Genomic DNA, 7,688 nt, shown 5'->3' with positions numbered 1-7,688 from the left:
ATAATAGGCGCCTCAGCAGTCAGAAATAATCATTAATCAAGTATGATCTTTCTCATACAGCAGACATGTTCCCTAACCACTGTGAGTTACAGTTTTTAAGTATAACCGTTTGATTGACATTTCTGTGTAACAGATCAAGTAAAACACTAAAATCAAATGCTAATGTCAAAGGAAACTTTGTATTATACGCCCACCTAATTCTAACACCCAGGAAATCCTAGAAACTGATTTTAATTTTATGTGGATACTGCTGATTAGCTGATAATGGGGCAGAAACAAGCTCCATTTCACAAGGTGGATAAAGGATAGAGAAGACTATCAACAGATTCACTGCAAGGCTTTCTTACAACTAACGTCCCAAAAAGCACCATCAGACCAGACCCCAACACAATGGCCACACACAACCTTTTATTAGGACCATCCAACATAACACACATGCTTTCACGTTCTCCAGAAATTTTCATCAGGCTGGATTTTTTTTAAAAAGGAGGGAAAGGGAGGTGAGAAAAACCAAACATGATCTTTCTCATCATGTTTGATGTCTTCAGACCATGGTCTTAAGGTCTCCTGTGTAAAGTGCTGGGCAGGTATGCCGATTTAAAATGGTGATAGTGTCATGCTTTACTTCTGGTCTTCCGAAAGGAAGAAGCAAAACACAGAAGCATTCAACTGACAGCATCAAAACCAGCTGTTGATGCTCCCACACCAAAGGAAACATGCAGGACCCTTAAAAGGCTGACAGCAGATAAAAGGTAGTGACGTGCCACGGTGTATACGCGCGCTTGCATGTTTGCCTGCCGACTCTCAGCTGGTCGGCGGCCAGGGGGGTGGATTGCCGGGGGTTTGCCCTCCACCACCGGGCACCTGGCAACCCTACCTCCAAACCTGCCATTTTCTCTGGAGATCAGATGTAATTCTGGGAGGTCTCAAGGTCCCACCTAGAGATTGGCAATCCTATGTTCCACTCAGGTTTCCACTTCTAGAGGTTTCTGTAAGATTATTTGGGCCAATTTTTTGGGCTAGAAGATATTATCACAGATGCTTGGTTTTGCAGTTCTCAAAACTGTGAATTTGTGTCTGCAGAGATAACATGCCTCTTCTTCATGGTAAATTTTTATAAAATAAACATATAGAACAAAGAAAAAGACCTTAATCCCATTAAAAGGTAAAGGTCCCCTGTGCAAGCACCGGGTCATTCCTGACCCATGGGGTGACGTCACATCCCGACGTTTACTAGGCAGACTTTGTTTACAGGGTGGTTTGCCAGTGCCTTCCCCAGCCATCTTCCCTTTACCCCCAGCAAGCTGGGTACTCATTTGACCGACCTCGGAAGGATGGAAGGCTGAGTCAACCTTGAGCCGGCTACCTGAAACCAACTTCCGTTGGGATTGAACTCAGGTCGTGAGCAGAGCTTGAACTGCAGTACTGCAGCTTACCACTCTGCGCCATGAGGCTCCCATTACTCCTTTTCAAATGTACACAGAATCAACCCCTTACCTCTTAAGTGCTAATTTTCAAGAAGTTCAATTAGTAGATGATTGATTGGAGTGGAATCCGTCTGCACAAGGAGCTAGGTATGAGGAGGGAGGGGCAAGCACTAAAAATGACAGTGAAACCTTTTGAGCAGAATTCTCCACAAGTCTAGGAATCTTTGTGTGTATAACGTGAGGTTTATCATATTATTCTCTCCTTGGAGGAGAAAACCTATAATGGCAGCAGGCTGTAAAAGAGACGCAGTTTGGGAATATTTTAAAGAAGTTCCTCTACCTATGGGTAAGGCAGGCATGTGTGCAAAACGCAAACACGGCAATGAAGAAATGCAAGGCCTGGTGGCCCGAATGAAACATCATGAGAAGTGTTTTTTATATAGGAAACCACGATTTAAATACAGTCTTACTGACTAGTGATTCAAATCGTGAAAATCTAGTCTTACTGACTAAAGGTAAAAGTAAAAGTCCCCTGTGCAAGCACCAGGTCATTCTTGACCCATGGGGTGATGTCACATCCCGACATTTTCTAGGCAGACTTTGTTTACGGGGTGGTTTGCCAGTGCCTTCCCCATAGTCTTACTGACTAGTGATTTAAATTGATTTGATTGAAATCAAATCCACCCTGGTCCTACTGCATTGTTCTTTCAATGTTCTAAACTGTATTATTACATTTCCCCCCTCTTTCTGTACCTTCAGTGACAAAGGAGGACTATAAATAAACTAGAGTCCTTTGGGAGGGAGTTCCAGAGGCTGAGGTGTCACTGTACATAAGGCCCTCTTCGGAAGAGCCATCTAACATATTTCCAATCCGATGGGCCCGGGATGAAGATCTTGACATGGTAGGTTCAGAAGGGAATCAGGCAGTCATTTAGGATTCAAGATTTAAACCAGCCCTTTTATTTGAGCCTAGAAACGGACTGGCATCCAATGAAAATGTTGTAGGTCAAGCACACTTGGTCAGGAGAAAGGCGATCTTATAAATATTCGGAATGAATGAATGAATGATCCATGCAGCCTGCCCCAGTTAACGGCCTGAGAGCCACTCTCTGGAGCAGCTGTTTTTTTCTGGACACTTTCCATAAGCAGCCCATCAAAGATGACATTACAGCAGTCCTATCTAAGGAAAGTTTAGGTCAAGAGTTCCCAAAAATGGTGCCCATAGGTGCAATGGTGCCAACCAAGTATTTGTAGGAAGTGGGCAGGGCCAGGTGGGGCTTTTGCCCAGCAAGGCTTCTGACTGGCCTCTGGAGATTTATTTATTTATTTATTAGATTTCTATCCCACCCTTTCCCTACCAAGGGTGGCTCACATCCAACATTAAATATTCATAATAGTCAACATACAATAGAGTAAACAATTAAAATCTAAAATATACTCTATGTAACAATTTAAAACTCTAACAACTTCTATGTCAGTAGTGGTGGAAACTTCAGGTGGAAGTGGATGTGCATCGGTAAGAATACATTATAGATGGGACTGTGCAGATTTTTTTAGAAACACTGCTTTGGCAGCTGCTTCCACCACACAAGGATCTTCGTTCTGTGACTGAGGACAACCATTTTGTGGCTGGCTCCGCCTTCTGCAGCAGCCATTTTACGGTGGCCACTTGTGGCTGCATCGAGCACCCTGTGTCAGGATTCCAAAGTGCCCACAGGCTCAAAAACAGGTTGGGGAACTCTGGGTTAGGTAATTAACTCAAACCATCTAGTGTGCTGTGTCACAAGTAGAGAGATGGATTTATCTGGATCTCTCCCCATTGAGATGGCTGCAGAATTTCAAGCCTTGTTTAAGAAACCAACATAGGCAGCCCAAACAATAACATAGGCAGCTAATCAATAAATACTGATGAGAACAATAAAGATTTGCAGGGAGTGGCATGTATGCGAGGAAACATAAACTCACGGGTAAGTTCACAAACAAAAACCTCGGGGCACATAAACCATGGATTCCAATGTCTGTACACTAATGTGCAGAGCATGGGAAACAAGCAAGAACTTGAAGCCCTAATACAGGGAGGGGATTTTGACCTAATAGGCATTACTGAAACTTGGTGGGATGTCACTCATGATTGGAATATTAAGATTGAGGGGTACAACTTGTTTAAATTAATATTGAGGGGGAATATTAAGATTGAGGGGTACAACTTGTTTAAAAGGGATAAACAGATAAGGAAGCAGGGAGGAGTAGCATTATATGTCAAAGATGTGTATACTTGATTGGAATATTATGATTGAGGGGTACAACTTGTTTAAAAGGGATAGACAGATAAAGAAGCGGGGAGGAGTAGCATTATATGTCAAAGATGTGTACACTTGTGAAGAAATACATGAATCTGAGCGTGGACAGTCTATGGATAAAAATAAGTCAGTCAGTTGACAGTCTATGGATAAAAATAAAAGGAGTAAGAAATAATAGTGATATTATGGTGGGGGTCTGCTATCGATCACCAAACCAGGCAGAGAACTTGGACGAGACACTCCTAGACCAAATTACGAAGTTCTCAAAGAAACAGAACATGGTGGTCATGGGAGATTTTAATTACCTGGATATTTGTAGGAAGTCCAATTCTGCTAAAAATACAAGGTCCAATAAATTCCTGACTTGTCTTGCTGACAACTTCATATTCCAGAAAGTAGACAGGGAAACAAGGGGATCGGCTATCTTAGACTTGATTCTCACCAACAGGGAAGAACTGGTTGATGAGGTTAAAGCAGTAGCCAGGCACCCTGGGTAGTAGTGACCATATAATCTTGGAATTTACAACCTTGGGGAAAGGAAAAACTGTACGTAGTCAGACATATAGGTTGGACTTTAGGAGAGCAAATTTTAACAAGCTTAAACTTATGCTGGGTAGAATCCCATGGCCAGAAATACTTAAGAAGAGAGTTCAAGAAGGGTGGGAGTTTCTTAAACATGAAATACTGAAGGCACAATCACAAACCATTCCTATGAGAAAGAAAAATGGGAGGAACCTAAAGAGGTCAGGGTGGCTCCATAAACAGCTTTTTAAAGATTTGAGAAATAAAAAGACTCATTTAGGAAGTGGAAGGAGAGCCTTATAACCCAAGAAGAATATAATCAAAGAACTAGTGCTTGTAGGGAGAGTGTTAGGAAAGTTAAAGCTCAGTATGAGCTTAGGCTAGCGAGAGATGCTAAACACACACACGAAAAAGGGTTCTTTTCCTATGTACAGAGTAAGAATAAGAACAAGGACATGACAAGCCACTGTGGGGACTGGAAGGTGAAATTTTAACAGGAGATGAAGAGAGGGCAGAACTCCTCAATTCCTACTTTTCCTCAGTCTTTTCTTGCGAGGGAAATGGTGCTCAACAGGGCATAAACAGAACACATGTTGAGAGAAGGGAGTTGCAGCCTAGGATTGGCATTGGGATAGTGCACAAACACCTAGTTTCTTTAAATGAAACGAAGTTCTCAGGGCCAGATGAACTGCATTCAAGGAAACGTAAAGAACTTGCAGATGTAATTTCTGAGCCTCTGTCCATTATCCTTGAGAAGTCTTGGAGAACAGGTGAGATGCCTGAAGACTGGAGGTGAGCAAATGTTGTCCCCATCTTCAAGAAGGGGAAAAAGGAAGACCCAGGTAACTACCGACCCATCAGTTTGACATCTATACCGGGAAAAGTTTTTGAACAAATCATCAGTCAGTCCTTGAGCATTTAGAAAGGATGGATCTGATTACTAAGAGCCAGCACCGGTTTCTCAAGAAGAAATCATGTCAGACTTATCTTTTTCGAGAAAGTCTCCTTTTTTGACAAAGTTACTACCTTGCTGGATCAGGGGAATGCAGTAGACATAGTTTATCTAGATTTCAGTAAGGCTTTTGATAAGGTTCTCCATAATATTCTTGTTGACAAATTGGGAAAATGTGGTTTAGATCCTGTTACTGTTAGATGGATCTGTAAATGGTTGACAGATCGCACTCAGAGTGCCTCAGGGATCTGTCCTGTGCCTTGTGTTGTTCAATATCTTTATAAACGATTTGGATGAAGGAATAGAGGGGATGCTTATTAAATCTGCAGATGGTACTAAATTGGGAGGGTGGCAAATACGGTAGATGACAGAGCCAGGATACAGGATGATCTTGACAGGCTGGAGAATTGGGCTAAAACCAGAAAAATGCATTTCAACAGAGAACAGAATTCTGCATTTAGGTAGGAAAAATCAAATGCATAATAATAGGATGGGGGAGTCTTGTCTTAGCAGTAGTGTGTGCGAAAAAAGATCTTGGGGTCTTAGTAGACCAAACACTGAACATGAGTCAGCAGTGTGATGTGTTAGCTAAAAAGGCAAATGCTATCTTGGGCTGAATCAACAGACGTATAGTGTCCAGGTCACGTGAAGTGACTTGACTTTGGTTAGACCTCACCTAGAGTATTGTGTTCAGTTTTGGGCATTGCAATTTAAGAAGGATATAGACAAGCTGTAATGTGTCCAGAGGAGGGCAACAAAGATGGTGAGGGGTCTGGAGACCAAGTGCTATGAGGAAAGGTTGAAGGAGCTGGGTATGTTTAATCTGAAGACTAGAAGACTGAGAGGGGATATGATAACCATCTTCAAGTACTTGAAGGGCTGTCATATAGAGGATGGTGCCGAGTTGCTTTCTTTTGCCCCAGAAGGTTGGACCAGAACCAATGGGTTGAAATTCAATCAAAAGAGTTTCCGTCTAGACATTAGGAAGAATTTTCTAACAGTTAGTGCGGTTCTTCAGTGGAACAGACTTCCTCGGGAGGTGGTAAGTCCTTCCCTGGAGGTTTTTAAGCAACGGCTAGATGGCCATCTGTCAGCAATGCTGATTCTATGACCTTAGGCAGTTCATGAGAGGTAGGGCATCTTGGCCATCTTCTGGGCATGGAGTAGGGTGTGTGGGGGAGGTAGTTGTGAATTTCCTGCATTGTGCAGGGGGTTGGACTAGAAGACCCCGAGGGTCCCTTCCAACTCTGATTCTAAACAAATGAGCCAAGCATGGAAGAGAGGCCAGATAGGTTGGTGCACTAAAGGTAAGCTGCTAAATATGTACAGTTCCTTGAAACCTACGGAAACTGTAATTCTGAACAGAACAGCAGCTAGCCACAAAACAATTGCTGCCACAGCTTAATTTCAGTAGCACAGTGTAGATCTTTGTGCTGTGGTGGCAGCTGCTGTGAAAGCCATATTTTTTAAAAAAAAATCTGTACAGCCAATCAAATCTCCAATAGTCAATCAGAAGCCTTGCTGGGCAAAAGCCCTACCTGCCCCACCCACTTCCTAAAAACACTTGGTGGGTGTCACAAAAGGCTTCAGCAGGAACAACAGCACCCACAGGCACCACGTGGGGGACCCCTATTTTAATGATTTAATGCTTTTATGGTGAATTTAGGAAGTCTCCATGTAAAAATTGTGGGGATCCATGTTTTTTAATGCAGCATCATGAACACCAGATCCAGGACTATTATGCCACCTGTAGATAAGGACAGACGCTGCGATGGGAAGGTTATTTTGTGTTGCTTCAGTATAAAAACCATATGAATTCAAAGGATCCATTCACAACTGTGTAGATCTAACTGTTAACCGCTTCCAAAATGCTGCAATTTTATGCATGCTTACCTGGGTGGAAATCTTATTGAAGCTTTGAGTAAACATGCATAGGCTAAAAATGCAAATATTTAGTTCTCTGTGAATTGTTCAACCCATATACACACTGCAGAAGGAGACTCCCGTGGCCGAATGAGCCATCCTGCATGCAGAAAACTAGCAGGTCAGGGAGAAGAGCTCCTGCTTGACCTGCTTTGTTTTCTACAAACTTGGGGACTTCTTAAAACTGAGGAGCCTTCACTCATTGGTGGAGGGAGGCCACGTGCAGTGCGAAGGGACACACCGCTGACAGCGACGCCCCCCCCCCCCACACACACACAACGGTGAGCCCTTGCTTTTACAGCCACAGCCCCGGGCACACACTGCTTTCCTGGGGGGGGGGGGAGGCTGAACTCCGCAGAGCTCACTTCGGATTCACAGGACCAGCTTACTCGTGTCACAGCCCACTTGTGAAAGGCTCGTGGTTTCACGTGTTTAACAGACGCAGTTAAAACGAGTAACCTCTACCGGCGCTACCTGCTAAGGAAAACTTTCTCTCTTTTCTTCCGTTGTTCCCCAACCCGCCGCCGCCTCCTCCTCAGCGGGCCTGACGAGAATGAGACACGC

This window comes from Euleptes europaea, chromosome 13 (genome assembly GCF_029931775.1).
Source record: "Euleptes europaea isolate rEulEur1 chromosome 13, rEulEur1.hap1, whole genome shotgun sequence".
NCBI classification, from domain to species: domain Eukaryota; kingdom Metazoa; phylum Chordata; class Lepidosauria; order Squamata; family Sphaerodactylidae; genus Euleptes; species Euleptes europaea.
This window is presented reverse-complemented; position numbering follows the sequence as displayed.